The sequence below is a fragment of the Crocuta crocuta genome, unplaced genomic scaffold, assembly GCF_008692635.1.
Source record: "Crocuta crocuta isolate KB4526 unplaced genomic scaffold, BGI_CrCroc_1.0 scaffold248, whole genome shotgun sequence".
NCBI classification, from domain to species: domain Eukaryota; kingdom Metazoa; phylum Chordata; class Mammalia; order Carnivora; family Hyaenidae; genus Crocuta; species Crocuta crocuta.
Genome location: NW_027532409.1, coordinates 4,396,653 through 4,413,409, shown reverse-complemented (window position 1 = coordinate 4,413,409; position 16,757 = coordinate 4,396,653). Strand labels below are relative to the sequence as shown.

Below are 16,757 nucleotides of genomic sequence, written 5' to 3'. Positions count from 1 at the left end.
GGCCTCTCCCCTCAGGGTGTTCACGGCAGCCCGTGCTGCCTCCCAGCGTGGATGGGGTGGCAGGAAGCTTTCCTCTGGGGTGGCAGACCCAGGGGAGTGGGGGGCCCAGCGGTCAATGAGGCCACTGCAGTGCTGCACCTGATTATGAGTGGCTCCCACGCGGGCTGTGCCAGTTTTGAGGGCAGGCTCTGCACCTGCTGACTGTAGCCCCGTCGCCCTCCCACCCACAGCTCAGTGGATTAAAGAACCACCCAAAAGGCAGCGCTAACCCGTGACCTTGGTCTGGTCCTAAGAACAGGTTTTCCTCTTGGGAAATGTGACGAGTATGTTAAGAGCCAGAGTAATGGGTTGCGGAAACAAGAAGAGATAGGAATTGAGTCCCTTTAACCAGAGTCCAAAGGCGCAGGGCACTGAGCTCCCGTTACAGGTGGGGAAACCGTTTCTGGAACGCTTACAGGGGAAGAACGATATTCCAGCTTCCAAACCACATCACTGTTCCAGAAGGCCTGGGGTTCAGTTGTCCCTAAATTTTTGTAAGGCATGGCCGAGTGACCAGAACGCCTGTCTCCATATTTTCTTCTTCCTAGAGACCTAACGTTCACCACCACTGTGTCATTGCTAGAGGCGAGCAGGACAACTCTGTGCCTCACAGCCTGCAGGGTGTTACTTACGAGTGCAGTGACTGACACCTTGCAAGGCGCTCAATCAGCATTCGATGGTGCGGAATGAGGCCATGATGGTGCGGCATGGTCTCGACAGTGTGCACGAGGAAGAGCTCACGGAGACCTCTCTGTCCCCGTGACTATGTCCCCAGGATACCTCACTCCACCCGCATTAGGAAGCAGCCTGGTGAAATCATTTAGGGCCTGTTGAATTCTCATGATATCCCTCAACTGCTGTGGGGCCTGGAGCCTGTCATTTGGCCTCCTTGAGCCTCAGTGTCTGGCTCTGTAATTTGACCCTCCGCACCTACCCCCAATAGTAAGGGTTAATTAAGATGACGCATGTTAAATGCATAACACAGGACCTGCCTCATAGTGTGTGCTCAATAAATATCAGCTATTTTTATTTGATGAGCATGTCTAGTGTGTTGATGGCATGAAGAACAAATGTGTCATTATGACAGACTCCTCTGTCGGTGTGACACCACAAATACATTCTGCTTTGCTAATTTGCCGATATCCCAGTAGGGCTGGTGTTAATCATCACCACCACTGATTGAAGTTTGATTAAATGCCACGCACTGTACTAAGTAAGCCCGTCTATATAATTATCTCATTTAATCTTCCCAACCGCCCAGTGAGGTAGATTTAATTATCTGCCATTTTATGAAGGAGGAAGCCAAGGCTCAGAGATATGAAGGGATCTGTCTTACTTCTAGTGAGTGGCTCAGCTCATTTTGCATTTCCTGGTCTAGGAAGTAGTGAAAAATGTCACAGGCTGATTTCATAAATAGAATGCACATATGAGGTTGTCAGATGCTTGTTTGTACTGGAAAACTGGAAATTAGGGTACTTTACTATTCTGTCCATCTGCTTCACATTGCCTGTTTTCCAGCCTTCCAAAAATATTCCCCATCTAATTCAACAATCTTCAGGCTTGAACTTGTGAACCCGACATGGAGAGAGACAATAGGCATATTTCAGCCAACACCAAAATACCAACTGGCTCCTTCTCTTCTGTTGTGTCTGAAGCAGAGTCATCCTAGGTCTTACGACCTTAAGGAAACCTTCAGAGAGTATTACCAAAGTGGCCCGAGAACCAGGATTAGGGTCAAGAAGAGCCATGATCCTAACAGAAAATAGGTGCTTGGTAACAGAGCCCTGGTGAAGCGGCTGGTGGGAGTTACATAGCAGAATCAAGCTGGGAGAACAGGACTTAGACGAATCGAGTTTCACTTGTCCATTCAAAAAATACTTGTCAGGTTACTGTGCTGAGAATAGGGACACAGAGACTAATAAGAAAGTTTCCACCCTCAGGAGGATCACATACATAAGACAGTAAGTTCTATTAATTCACACCTCAGGTATCTATGACCAATCACCATTTGCTGAGCCTCGCTGTAAGCTGGGCATACAGCTCTGACTGAGGCAGATGAGGTGCCTCGGGGAGCTTATAGTCTAGAACAGCACTATCCAATAGAAACATAATGCAACCCATATAGGTAATTTAAAATTTTCCTAGTAGCCACTTAATGAAATAAAAAGATGAAATACATTTTAGTAATGTATTTTATTTAACTTACTACATTAGAAAATATTGTCTTTGAAGGGGCACCTGGGTGGCTCAGTGGGTTAAGCGTCTGACTTCAGCTCAGGTCATGATCTCATGGTCAGTGACTTTGAGCCCCGCATCGGGGTCTGTGCTGATGGTGCGGAGCCTGCTTAAGATTCTCCCTCTCTCTCCCTCTCTCTCTGCCCCTCCCCCCTCTCTCGCTCTCAACATAAATAAACTTTGAAAAAAGAAAATATTGTCAGTTCAGTATATAACCAATCAGATATTTTACACTTTTCCCCCCCAAACTAAGTCTTTGAAATCTGTATATTCTCTGCTTGTAGCACATCTTGGTTTAGATTAAACACATTTCGAATGTTTAGTAGTGACTGGTAGCTACCTTATTGGACAACATAGATTTAGGTGATGAGGGGTTCAAGGCTAATTCCATGTAAGAAGAGTGTTATGAGGATGCTTCCTTACAGGAAAGCAGCTGCCTCTTGTAGAATCTTGAAGAAGCTGCTCTAACCTAGGTCTCCCATTCTCTGGTAACCCTCCTCCCCATCCTGGCAGAGGGAGGCCAGACATATATCAGGTATGCCTGATGGAGCCCCCACATCATGTTCCAGAGCCTTCTGGAAGCAGGACAGCAAGTTCTCAAGTACTGTAGTGCTTCTCTAGCACAAGCCCTACCTCCTGGAGGTAAGCTAAGTGTGCCCAGGGTCTGTTCATTGAGTCAGTCACTACTTGTTTATTGAGCACTTACTAAGTGTCAGCCTCTGTGTTAAGCAATGGAATATAGGCCAGTGAAGTCCTGGCGGTTGTAAGTCCATAGTCCTGTCATGATAAACAAGTAACCCACAAATGAAGAAATCATTGCAGACTAATAAATGCTATGGAGGACAAATGAAAGGTGCTGTGATACTAAATGGAGACAACTCCATTTAGTGAGGGGTCAGAGGTCTCCCCAAGGAAGGCGAATTAACTGGGCAAAGGAGAGGTGATCCATGTGCACAAGAAGTGGGCGGGGCGTATGGGGGGAGCTCAGAAATGGCCCTTGGGGACGGCTGGCAGCACTGAGGCCTGGGGGCATCAGCCTGGTGTGAGTGTGAGAGCACGGGGTTCGTGCCACACACATGCATAGCTCAACCCAGCCAGGTGACTTGGGAGACAAGCTTCACCCTCTCCAGACCTCAGTTACCTCCCTTAAAGGGATGTGGTGAAGATGTATGGAAACATTTGGTATAGCAGATGCCCTGATTTGTGATTAAATTATTGACCTCTGTTAATATTTATTACAGGTTCTTCTGCACATTCAGAGAAGATGGCCAAGTTGTGTGTTTGTTTCCTTGTCTTGGGCACTTTGGGGTTGGAGGCTCCAAAATAGTTTTTAGAGAAGTAAAGACACACCCCTCCCCTTATTTGTTCCCTTATTTTATTTTACCAGGAGTTGGACAATACAAGTAACGGATTTGAGTTTTAAAATAAATCTTTTTAGGGCACCTGGGTGGCTCAATGGGTTAAGTATCTGACTCTTGGTTTCATGTCGGGTCATGATCTCATGGTTCGTGAGTCCCAGCCTCGCATTGGGCTCTATGCTAGCTATGTGGGGCCTGCTTGGGATTCTCTCTCTTCTTCTCTCTCTCTCTCTGCCCCTCCCCTGCTTGTGCTCTCCCTCAAAATAAATAAACTTAAAAAATTTTTTATCTAAAAAAGTAAATCTTTTCTTCCAGAATAATTTTAGATTTGCAGGAAAGTTAAAAACCTGGTACAGGGAGTTCCCATATGCCCTTCACCCAGCTTCCCCTAATAAGCACCTTATGCAGCCACAGTATATCTGTTAAAATTAAGAAATTAATGTTGGCACACTACCATTAACTGAACTCCAGACTGTTTTTGGATTTCACCAGCTTCCCCTCTAATGTCCGTTCTCTGTCCCAGGGCCCGACCCGGAACACATTACCTGTAGTCATCATGTGTCTTCATCTGCCCCATCTCTTAAGGTTTCCTTGTTTTCCCAGACCTTGACAGTTTTGAAGAGTGTTGGTACTTTGTAGAATGGCTCTCAATGTGGGTTTTTCTGATGTTTTCTCATGACTAGAGTTTGAGGGAAGAATATCACAGAGGTGAAGTTCCCCATTGGTATCATATAGACTGCAATATGTGACTACAACATAAAGACATAAACTTTAGAGGCTATTTAGACTTGAATGAAATGAAAATCCTATATATCAAAAGTTGTGGAATGCAGCTAAAACTGTACATAAGGAGAAGTTTATCACCTTGAATGCTTTCATTGGTAAGTTCCTCTCAGTAAGAGAGCGTGTGACCCATCACATGGGAGGCTTACCTGTTTTGACCTGTGTAGACAGGCATTCAGAGGGTCCAGAACTCTCCAGTGTTCTGGTCCTTGACATCCCTTCATAACCGTGAGGGAATCAGAACACCAGCTTTATTCCCTGGCAGATTTAAAAATATATATATTTATTTATTATTGAGAGAGAGGGCGAGCGAGCGAGCAAGCGAGCGGGGGAGGGGCAGAGAGAGAGGGAGACACGGAATCTGAAGCAGGTTCCAGGCTCTGAGCTCTCAGCCCAGACCCTGATGCAGGGCTTAAACTCACAGACTGCGAGATCATGACCTGAGCCGAAGTCAGAAGCTTAACCAATTGAGCCACCCAGGTGCCCATCCCTGGCAGCTTTATTAGGGAGGTCACTAGGTGTTAGGATGGGATTCCTTGAATTCCCTTGGAATGGGCTCATCAAGGGCTACTATTCACCAGAGAAGGAAGTGCTAGGAAGACCCATCATTTTCTTTCCATTTTCTGTAGCATTGGCTCAGCCAAGTATGCCCAGCATCTCAGCTTCTCAACTACACACTTTGATGTGAATGGCTCCCATGAACTGTGCAGTGCATGACTCTACACGGCTGTCATGTCTACCCTCAGCGGAAGATGGATGGGGACGTGCCCTGAGTTAACCCGCATACATCTGTCACTGTATGCAAAAACCCAGATTGAGTGTGAAGTCAGAAGTCCCCATGCAGAGAGAGGCAGAGATGCAGAACAGGGAGTCTGGTGGGATTCCAGCCCCTGGTGTCTGTTCTGTAGGAGGCCCAGCTTGACCTCTGCCCTCCCTCTCATTTGCCTATGTAAGCTTTCCAAAACATATTTCTTTTTAAGGCATAAGTCAGTTTTCTGGTGAAAAAACTTGTTTTTTCTTTAACTTGTGCCAAATGGCCAATTATTATTATTTTTAATGTTTTTTATTTATATTTGAGAGACAGAAAGAGAGAGGGAGAGAGCGAGCACAAGCGGGGGAGGAGCGGAGAGGGAGACAGAATCTGAAGCAGGCTCCAGGCTCCAAGCTGTCAGCACAGAGCCCAACGTGGGGCTCGAACTCACAGACTGCGAGATCATGCATGACCTGAGCCGAAGTCTGGTGCTTAACCAACTGAACCACCCAGGCGCCCCCAAATGGCCAAGCTTTAAGGTATTCAGTGGAGGGTTCACATGAGGCACGGCTGACTTCCTTCCCCCTGTGTGACACTGGCCTGCCCCACTAGATTCTGGCAAACAGGCAGCATGCTGAGTTGTCAGAATAAACATGTTGTGATAGCCCTTGCTCATGGCATACAGATAGCAGTCAATTCTCAGTGGCTTGTCCTTATTTGGCCATGAAATTTATTTTCTGGTATTAAAAATAAAAGAGCCAGCACACTCCTTCTAAGCAGGGGAAGGAGCATCAGTATGATTTGGACCTTTTGATGGGAGGACATATTCTGGGACACACGCAGCCACTCCAGCGGGGCCCAGGTTGGCAACCAAGACCGCCTGGAAGAAATGGTGCTCTCAGGAGTGGAGCGCATGAGATCAGGGAAAGTGGAGAGGTCTACCCATGGGAGCCAGGCAGCCCTAGTGTGTACAATGTCTTGAGCAAATTTTTTTTTGCATGGCCCCGGTCTATACAAACAATTGGCTTAAAAACATACTACAAAATTCATGGACCCATGTGGAATATAGCGATTTGTTGATGGTGATTTAGAATAATGGAGAGGGAGGAGGTCCTGGGAGTATAGTTATCTCAGTGCACATAAAGATTCTGGGTAAGACCCAGGCACCATCTCTACCAGTTCAAAGCCAAGAACCATCCCTTTGTGTGTTTTTAATTGTAAAATGTGCTATCTTTCATTTCGTATTTCCCAATGCCAAAAAAGGTATGCTATTTGGAACCTGTTAGTACTGAAGCAATGTAACTTATTTTGTAGTTTTCTGATACACTTATTTAATACTTGATGTATTATTACCCATGATGCTGCATCATCCATGAGTGGTAGTCTGTATATACTGGTCTCCAGGGACTCAGGGATTTTTACTGAGCCTCATTGATGAGAACTCCAAATACAAATCTTACCCAGAATATGCAGGAAAATATGAATGATAATTTATTTTCTGGTCATGTTAAATTTACCATTTGGAATATTGTTTCATAAACATAGACAAACGCATCTTCCAGTCATGTCTTGAACTCTTTAGGCAAAAATCGCTATGTTCCCAAAACGTGATTGCTTTCAATGCCGGCCATACTCTTGCCTTCCACACACCACCACGAGCAGGGAGCGTAGGAAAGGGGATTGTGAGAAGAGCAGTCCCATTCATACAAGATACATCCACTCTTGTTCTGCATGTCTTAAGACGATGAGAGCACCATGTCATCACATCTTTGGAGGCAACAAAGTACATCAATGGGAAGAGTACTTTGGTGTTACAGAGCAACATCTCAGGAGTCCGTGGTGGAGATAGGCGACAACAACTCCTGCCAGAAGGGGTGGGGTGACCACTCTGAGAGCCACTTGAGAAAGGGACTAAAGAGTACACAGAGTAAAGGATCCCTGCTGCCCCCTCTGCCATCGGCCTGGATGCGGGAGGTGCAAGTGGTATCATGGTCTGAACAGAGAAGTGTAACCAGCACTTGGGCCCACGTCATACAATTCAAGCCCAATCATCTGCAGTGGACTGTTGGTAGCTCAGAGTCCTGAACTCATTCTGGTTTCAATGTGACTGAGAGTCACCCAAATCAGCATGGCAACACCATTTTGGCATCCTGATCTCACACAAGCTGGTGAAAGAAATTCTGCACCAGTTAGCAAGAGTGAGTTCTTTGCCAGACTGTCCTCCTGGAGCCAGAGCTGGCCATGAGGCTCCAGAATGATTCCATATATGTAAGTTCTGGAGCTCTTCAAGGCACCTGGTCAATCTCACACATATGTGAAAGGAGGAGGTAGTAAGAAAGAAGGTTGAAGAGCTCTTCAAGAGAGGAAATAAAGAATAAGACAGGGAATGGATCTGGTCTGGGAGCGCATTGCCCTGCTTGGATGGCACTTCTGGCTCTGGCCAATCCCAACCACTGGAGTGAGGCTTAGAAAACTTGAAGGTAGAAATTTCTAGCTAATGGGACCCACATGGGACCTTTTCTGGATTGGGGCATCCTACCAAGATGACATTATGCCTTGGAAGGGTGCTTGGAAAAGTTCGAGGAATACTGATCAAAAGTGCAGTACTCCTTGAGTCACAGGGTCTGAGGCAGGGGGCCTCTTTTTTTTAAGTTGATTGATTGATTGATTGATTGTGTGTGTCTGTGTGTGTGTGTGTGAGAGAGAGAGAGAGACAGAGACAGAGAGAGAGAGACAGAGAGAGACAGAGAGAGAATGAGCAGGGGAGGGGCAGAGAGAGAAGGAGAGAAATATCAAACCCCAATGTGGGGCTTGAACCTGTGAACCATGAGACTATGACCTGAGCTGAAATCAAGACTCAGTCCCTTAACCAACTGAGCCACTCACGTGCCATTTGGACAGGGGAACCTCTTACCTAAGTCTAATGATGATATTTTGGTACTACTGGATATTATTCACTAAGACTTAACAGTAGAGCAAGAAAACTGGTTAGATGCTGAGCCAATGAATTTCCCATCCACTATCCATCCACCATCCCCACATCCACCTATCCATCCAACAAGTTCATTGAACACCAACACTGTGCCAATATTGTTTTAAGTTCAGGGGAAATATAAGTAGATCTTCCCAACCATTATCTACCCCAAACTAATTCTATATATTTTAAAAAGTAAGAAAAAGAAGAAAAGTGGCTACAGATGAGAGACCTCTCATACATCTGTTAACAACTCTTCTCAGTTATGACCCCTGAAAGTTTTAATTGCCATGGATGCAAACAACTTACTCCCAAAACTTAGTGGTTTAAAATAATGACAATATTTATTTTGCCCATGAATCTGCTCTTTGGGCTGGGCTCAGTAGGGTTACCTTATCTTTGCTCTGCTTGGTGTCAGGTAGCTTGATGTGAAACCTGGAGACTGGAATTACTGAAGGCTTACTCTTTCACATATCTGGCCATTTGATGTTGCCAGCTGAGACATTAGCTCAGGCTGTCAGCTGGAACACCTCCACGTGGTCTTTTCACGTGGCCTGGACTGCTGCCAACATGGTAACTGGGTTCCAAGGATGAGCATTGCAAAAGAGGGTAAGCTAAGTGGAAGCTGTATCCTCTTTAATGACCTAACCCCAGAAACCACATAGTATTCTCTCTGTCACATTGGCCAGAATAGTCACAACCAAACTCAAGGGGCGGGGGTTGGGATATGGGTCCCATTTTTTACTGAGAAGAGTGTTGTTTACACTGTGGGATTATATATATATACATATATATGTATATGTATATTTATACGCTATATATGCTATACATATATACACGCTATACATATATATATATATATCTATCTACATGTATATATATAAAAGTTGGCCATGTGGCCGACTTTGGGGGGAAAGTCTGCCAATAAAAGGTTAATATAACTCCATTTTTCCTTTTTTTGAATGCAGTGCCTTTTAATACACAATAAGTAAGTATGCAATACAAAATTATATTTTGACATAAGTTTCAGAGGAAGACATTCCCCCAATTTATTCACTCTTCTAGTTTGAAATTATGATGTGGAAAAAGTGTGAATTGGAGAAACCATACGTCTTGCTTCTGTATAGCATTTCATGTTTCTTCAGTCTATTGTGTGTGCACACTTTCCTCACATGTTTCAAAGCCTTCTCATGTTTAGTTTTTTTCCCAGCCTCAGGTGTTTGTGTATATGTGTGTGTGGATGCTATAATTTTAAGTTGGTTTAAGTGAAGCCCTCAAAAAATTTTTTTTAAAAAAAGTAAAGAAAAAAGTGTAGAAATATGTTACCTTTAAAGAATGACTCTCTTACATCTTTTCTTCACCAGCCCCTGACTAATATTAAATCTTATCTTCCTGACCAGTACACTAGTCTTTACAGTTTGTGTTTCATGTAAAAGCCATACTCTTAACTTGATATCATTTATTGCTTATGTGATTTTTGTTTGCATTATTCCCTTAACATATTCTCCTATTACAGTATTTAGGTATCTTGGGTTGGAATTGAACATATTTACCCCCATTAAAATGAATGGAAATATATATTCTTTCATTCAACAGCTTTCACTCAGAGTAAAAATTTTCAAGGATGAATTGAAGTCACCAGGTGGGAGATAGACATTATTTTCATCACCTCCCCAAGAGCTTTCAGACAGCTTCTAGTCCTGTGTCTGTCACTTTTCCAATCCCCATCATCTGTTGCTCTTCCAATTTGTCACTGTCATTATCAGACCCTTACCTGTCTGATATATTATGGGTATTCAATATTTATTATAGCAGAAATGTGATTGGTTGAAAGTAACATATAACTCAACAAACTGTGGTCTAAGTAAGATTTTCTCCCTCTCATAAAACAGGAAGGAAGTCCTGGGTTTGTGCAGCTGCTTGAATATATCCTAAAGAACCAGGCTTCTTTTATCTTTCTGATCCACCTTCCTTACCACAGTGCTCCTCATGGTTTCAAGATGACTGCTGCACCTCCAGGTGTTGTGCCTCAATTCCATGAATGAAATAAGGGAAAGGTGAAGATCACAAATGTCTTCAAAGACTTCCTTTTTATTCTGGAAGAGATGATTTCCCTTCAGATTTCTGTCTACATCTTATTGGCCAGAACATTGTTTCATTGCCACTCCTAGCTGCAAGGGAGGTTGGGAACTCTGTGCTTTGCTTTCCAGCCTCTGTGGTTTAGAAAGGCAAGGGATAAGTAGTTGGGATATGAGCCTCTTAAGATATTTGTCATGCTATGTTTAATTGAAATGTATTGCTTTGATCCATAGTGGCCTGGATATAGCTTCATTCCTGTCCTGGACCATTCTTCCTCTTGTTCCTCTTCCCTCTAACAACTTTCCTGGGGTTGGGGTGGAAGGGGGGCAAGGTCTTAAGGAAACCTTTTTTTTTTACCTTTTTTTGTGAGAATATCAGTTCCCTTGTCCTTCCTCCGTGGTCTCTTCCAACCACGGCAAGGAGTCAGCACTTTCCATGCTTTCTTCGGCTCTTTTCAGACAACCATGCCTTCAGCACTACTCAACATCCTGATCCCGTCCTCTCTGAATATCAAGGACAGTCTCAAGGCCAGGGCCTCCCTCCTCTTCTCTCTCAGCCCAAGTGCCCCCTTTTAAACTTCCAAGGCACTTGAGCTGTACCTCTCTAAGGCTATTTATTACTTTCTTCGTTGAAGCTGAAACCAAAATATTGAAAGTGGTACTGTTTACAAAATGTGTGGTGGACTGTACGTGCTCAAAACATATCTCCTGCTATTATTATTACATTTATGTTTTATCCCCTATATTAGACTCAGCTCTTTAACGAGTGGCTCTGAATATGATGTCTGTCTCACCGTTGTAATCTGCACCTGGCTTGGAATTGAGCATTTCTCATAATGCTATGCCCAGGTAATAAAGGGGCGGCGGGTAAAGAGCAACATTTCAAAGAAAGGGTGCTGTAATGGTTGCATGTGAGAAACTCCTAGAACCTGGGTGGAAGCCAGAATCTTGGAGAGAAGCCCCTTGCTCCGTCCTCCCCGAAAACACGCAAAGTCGGGATTGACGCACAGGGACGCGGATGGACCGACCCCACCGCGGTACAGAGATAAGGTGGGCGCAGCCGTCACTTCGCTCCTCCCACTCCACTTGATCCGGAAAGGGAGGAGGGACTATGCCCCGCGCGGCCATCTGGGATAGCTGCGCACGCGCAGCTTCCGGCTCCGTGTCTCGGGAGTTATTTGACGCTGTCGTTTCGGACCGGCAGAAGTCTCTGATCAGGCGCGCCGCGCACGCGCGGTGGTCCGCTCGATTCGGGGAGTTATTTGACGCTGCCGCCCCTGGCAGTCGGAAGTTGCCAGAGCAGAGCCCAGCCGGCCGGCCCGACCGGCCTTCGTCGTCCCCGGGCGCCCTCGGAGAGTCGCTGACGGGTGGACTGACCGACCGCCTGAGGACAGCCGGCCGGGGCAGCGAGAGCGTCGGCACCATGGNCGCCTCAGGTAACCGAGCGGCCCTCCCCGTCGCGGCCGGACCCTCCCCTCTCCTCCCCTCCAGGCGGTCCCGGGACGGAAGAAATCTGGTTCTCGGGCCCGGGTGCGGCCAGGGCCCTGCCTTCGGAAGCACGTCTCTGCCTTTTTCGGGGGACCCGCGGGGTCCGGCGGAGCCTGGCCCTGACCCCGGGGCGAGTCGGTGGCTTCTGTCGGGTCTGTTCAAACCGGGTCTAGTCTTTGGGAGCTGCCCGGGTTCGGGCGATGCGCTCTCCCCTGGCATCCTGGGGGAGGGGGCGGGTCTGGAGCGGAGCTAGACAACTCCGGCGAGGAATCTGGTCCAGCAGAAGGGCTGCTGGAGTTGCTGCCGCCCTGTGGAGGCGATGCTGCCCACTGCCTGGTGACAGTCGCACGAGGAAGAGTTAATAACGAGACTAAACAGCTTACCCTGGGTAAGCGCTCACTATACGCCGGGCATTGTGCCAGGCCATGACGTTCACCACTTCGAACTCCACAATAACCCTGTAAGGTAGGGTTCTTCTCCCCATTTCACTGACGATGCAACTGAGGCTCTGAATGAGGCTTGCGGACTGACTTGCCCAAGGTCACATAGCTGGTCATTTGGACCCAGGCATCCGGACTCCAGATTCAAGTTCTTAACATTTAGGTCAGTGGCTCTGAAACTTTGCTGTACATTAAAGTCACCGGGGGTGGCTTTTAAAGATTCCCGATGCTTAGGCTGCACACCCAGGCCGTTGCATTAGAATTGGGGGCGGGGGAGAAGTGGGGGCACCTAGCGTCCAAATTTTTTAAGGAGCCACATGTGATTGCAGCGCGTGGCAAACTTTGGGAACTGCCAGGGTGGGTGATCCTGCGTCTCAGAAGACATTGCAGTATGTCTCCAGGCCGAGTGTGTGAGAACCATCTGGGAGTTTGTTAAAAATGTGGCTTCCACTTGCAGAGACCCATCTTCTCTTTAGGCCTGATGACAGCTCCACTTCGTGAAAGCCAGTTGGAGATGGAAAGTAACTTTCTTGGCAGGGTTTCTGAGTTGTTGTGCCTTTAAAGTGTATACGTCTCCTGCAGCGCTGTTAGTTTGTAGTTTTCCTGGGTGTACAGCACTTGTGGGTCTAGAGTCTCTAACTTCTGGGTCATCTCTGCAGGTGCTCTCCCTCTGCCTGGGCTGTCCTCCATGCCCTGTCCCCTCTCCAGCACTTGTGCTCTGTGACACAAACGTGCACACGGTGCTGCTTCCGGATTTTGGCTGCATAATTCCCAGCACACCCTTTAGGATCTTTTGTCTGACTCCCAGCCACCTTGGGTCATTCTCACATGTTGTTTAACATCATCATAAGGGAATTTACGGGTTCTTTTTCTGTGTTGCATTTCTGTCTCTTCTACTAGATTATGAGCAACTTGAGCCGTATTTTTTTTCATCTCTGTTCCTCCCAGTGTTTTGATCCAGACTCACAAAGGTTTTACAGAAATGCATGTTTGAGTCCCATTTATGCATCCCTTTTATAGACTTCATGCTGCAAACAGCTTCTTCCCTATTTCCATTTTTGCAAAAAATATTTGGTATTTCTTTGCCTATAGAGCTTTGTTCTTTTCGTTTAGAAATACTCTAGTTAGTTGGACATCTAGTAGTTGGACAAACACATTTAGTTCTTAAAAAATTTTTTTTAATGTTTATTTTCGAGAGAGAGAGAGTGTGTGTGAGTAGGGGAGGGGCAGAGAGAGAGGGAGACAGAATCTGAAGCAGGCTACGGGCTCTGAGCTGTGAGCACAGAGCCTGACGCAGGGCTTGCACTTGTGAGCTATGAGATCATGACCTGAGCTGAAGTCAGACACTTAACCTGCTGGCGCCCCATAGTTCTTTTTTTTTTTTTTTAATGTTTGTTTATTTTTGAGGAAGAGAAAGAGAGAGAAAGAGAGAGCCAGCACGAGCAGGGGAGGGGCAGAGAGAGGGAGACACAATCTGAAGCAGGCTCCAGGCTCTGACTGTCAGCACAGGGCCTGAAGGGGCGTGAATCCACAAACTGAGCTCATGACCTGAGCGGAAGTCAGATGCTTAACCGACTGAGCCACCCAGGTGCCCTAACACATTGGGTTCTTGCACTCAGGTACTATGTGGGACTGTATGTAATCAACATTGGTTGATTTTTTAAAAATACCTGATTTTATCACGATTAGATACAATCAGTTCTGCAGTCGAAACCTTTAACTGCCCTGAGGCCTTTGCATAAGTTCCTGACCTCATGGTCCAAAATAGTGTTTAGTCGTCATTTACTAAATGTTGTTACTGCCCTGTTGGGACTTGGTAACTGCTAGTAGATGGAATTGGCTATTGGTAATAGTTCATACTGTTCACCAGGAGAGATGACATAAGTAGTACTTAATGAAGATTAAAACCTGATGTTAGAAGATTTGACAAACTTAGTATATTTTCATTGCAGAATGCCTGAGCTTCTATTGCCCAACATATTTACAGATTTTAAAGAAAAGCAGGGTAGCAATTTGGATTGTATTTGTTCTTGGCTGGTCCTTAAACCGTGTGTGTAAACTTTATAAAAGGGAGTGAGTGAGTATGTGTGTGAAGGTCATTATGAAGGGGTTTTTGGACAGTTTAATAGCAGTTAAATGTGAAATATGTGGACTGAATAAAAACATACACATTTTATGTAATGATATTCTTTATAGGATAAGGATTGTTGGGGAAAGATTCTCTTGGTTCAGCTTTGTACTGTTCTGTCAATTTTTAGGCTGAGGCCAGTATAGAAACTGATGGGACAATTCTTGTTAAATTCAGATACTAAAGCAACTTGCCCTTGTTTGTCTCTGATCAGATATGGACAGAATATCCAGTTCTGGCCTTAGCACAAGGAAGGAACTCAATCTGTCAGCCTGAGGTTTAACTCTGTAGCTGATATCCAAAGTAAAGGTGAAAAATTCCACGTGCTTAAAAGACCAAAAGCAACTTGAATCAAGATAGCCTGAGACTTAGAAATGGATTCTGTTCAGTTTGAAATACTCACCAGTGTTAGCAGGTGTGTTCTCTAACATATGAAAGACGTTTTGGATAGAATACATGATTTTCTTTGATACGAGATGATTAAAGTTTTACAGGTAAGGTACTTAGAGTTTAATTTTAAGTTTTTGTAGGTGAAGAAGGTAGGTAATTTTCCCAGGATTTCATGGTTGGGTTCTAGCACATCAAGGGCCAGAATGCAGGCTCCTTCCTCTGGATGCAGTGTTTCCCTCCATTCCCATCCTCCATGGTGAGAGGATGGCTTGTTTGTTATTGTTGTGTATGTGTTTGTGTGTGTACGTGTGTGTTGGGGATGGGAGAGGTGACAGAGTAGTCTGTTAGGTTTGAGATGCTCTTTTCGATATATCAGTGCTTGGCGTGTGACATGTACTTTGTTTGCTGTATATACTGAGGATACCAAGATAAATAAGATACAGCTCTTGTCCTCAAGGAGTCTAGTCTAGTTAGAGTTGTAATAAAAAGAATAGTATCTAAGGCAGCTCTATCAAGTAGAATTTTCTGCAAAGTTGGAACTGTTTTTTTTTTTTACTATTTGTTTATCTTGAGAGAGAGAGTGAGCAGTGAAGGCACAGAGAGAGGAGACAGAGAATCCCAAGCAGGCTCCACACTGTCAGCACGGAGCCCAATGCGAGGCTCAAACTCATGAACCATGAGATAATGACCCATGCCGAAATCAAGAGTTGGATGCTTAACGATGGCGTCACCAGGCGCCCTGATAGAACTGTTCTATATCTGCCCTGTCCAGTATGGTAGCCACTAGCCACATGGGACTTTTGAGCACTTGAAATGTGGCTAGTGTAGATAAGGAAGTGATTTCTAATTTAATTTAAATGTAAGCAGTTACGTGTGAATATGGCTACCGTATTGGGCAGAGCAGATCTGAGGCATGAAAGATGAGACCTGTGGTGGTCTGGACTGATGGGGCAGGCAGGCGATACATAGTATTTGTACTTCTTTTGTTTTGTTTTCTTTTCTTTTCTTTTCCCCCAGACTAGCAAAAACTACTTGTTTACACTTTTAGGGAGGAATACAGGCATAACCTGTCTCTCTTTCTTGTAATTCAGGTGTTTGGTAGGATACCCAGTAGAATCTGGCATATAGGTGAATACATTCCTTTGTGACCAAACTTGATTGATATTTGCCTTTTAGGGTCAATGGAACTACAACAGAAATGTGAACTATAATCCTTCTGTCTTTATTCATCATAAAGTTGTATGGATGACCTTGAGAGTACTGTGTGCCTTAAAATCTAGCATGGTTCGTTTATTTACTCAGTGTTTTGGCACCCTGTACCCTATTTTTCCTAAGAGAAACAAAGCATGCCTGATAATGTGTACCTTGCCTTTGTACATCTCAAAGTATGTTGACTTCTATCGCTTTCTTTGATTCTTCCTGAGTTACTTTAGGCAGGTACTGCAGGTGTTTTCCCTGCTTTGCAGATGAGGAAACTATGACAGAGAAATGCCAGGTGGCTTGTCCAAGGTCATTATGGTGAGGTGTGGAGTCAGACAAAACAAAAGGGACAAGCATTGGACTTGAGAGCAAGAGGAGTTTCTTAGCTCTACTGTCACTTGATGTGACTGTGAGCAAGCTCTAGCCTTGTTTGTTTCCTTACCTAGTATCCAGTACATCTGTCTTACTTAACTTTCTATGCTTGTTATTGGAATAAAATGAAATAACATGTGAAAACTCTTTTAAAATGATCAGTTTTACAAAGGTACACTGTTATCAAGCAAGATCTCTCATTGTTTTTTCCTTGTATGATGCTGGCCTCCTAACCCATCACGTCAGTTATTCATGTTGAATACTACAGTATGCTGGTATTGTCCTAGATTTCTTCTGTCTTTAAAAAAAATTTTTTTTTAATGTTATATTTATTTCTGAGAGAGAGAGACAGTGTGAGCAGGGGAGGGTCAGAGAGAGACGGAGACACAGAATCTGAAGCAGGCTCCAGGCTCTGAGCTGTCAGCACAGAGCCTGACATGGGGTTGAACCCATGAACTGTGAGATCATGTCCTGAGCCGAAGTCGGACACTTAACCGACTGAGCCACCCAGGCGCCCCATC

At 45.1% G+C, this 16,757-nt stretch overlaps 1 protein-coding gene across 2 annotated transcripts in view; it reads left to right on the top strand.

Moving 5' to 3' along the window:
• The first annotated feature begins 11,773 nt into the window (after positions 1-11,773).
• The window catches only part of RALGAPB (Ral GTPase activating protein non-catalytic subunit beta), an 87,689-nt gene continuing 82,705 nt past the window's right edge, over positions 11,774-16,757 (top strand). For both annotated transcript variants that reach the window (XM_077778896.1, XM_077778895.1), the window contains exon 1: positions 11,774-12,309. The gene's annotated coding sequence lies outside the window, so the exon portion shown is untranslated. The remainder of the gene's footprint in view (positions 12,310-16,757) is intronic.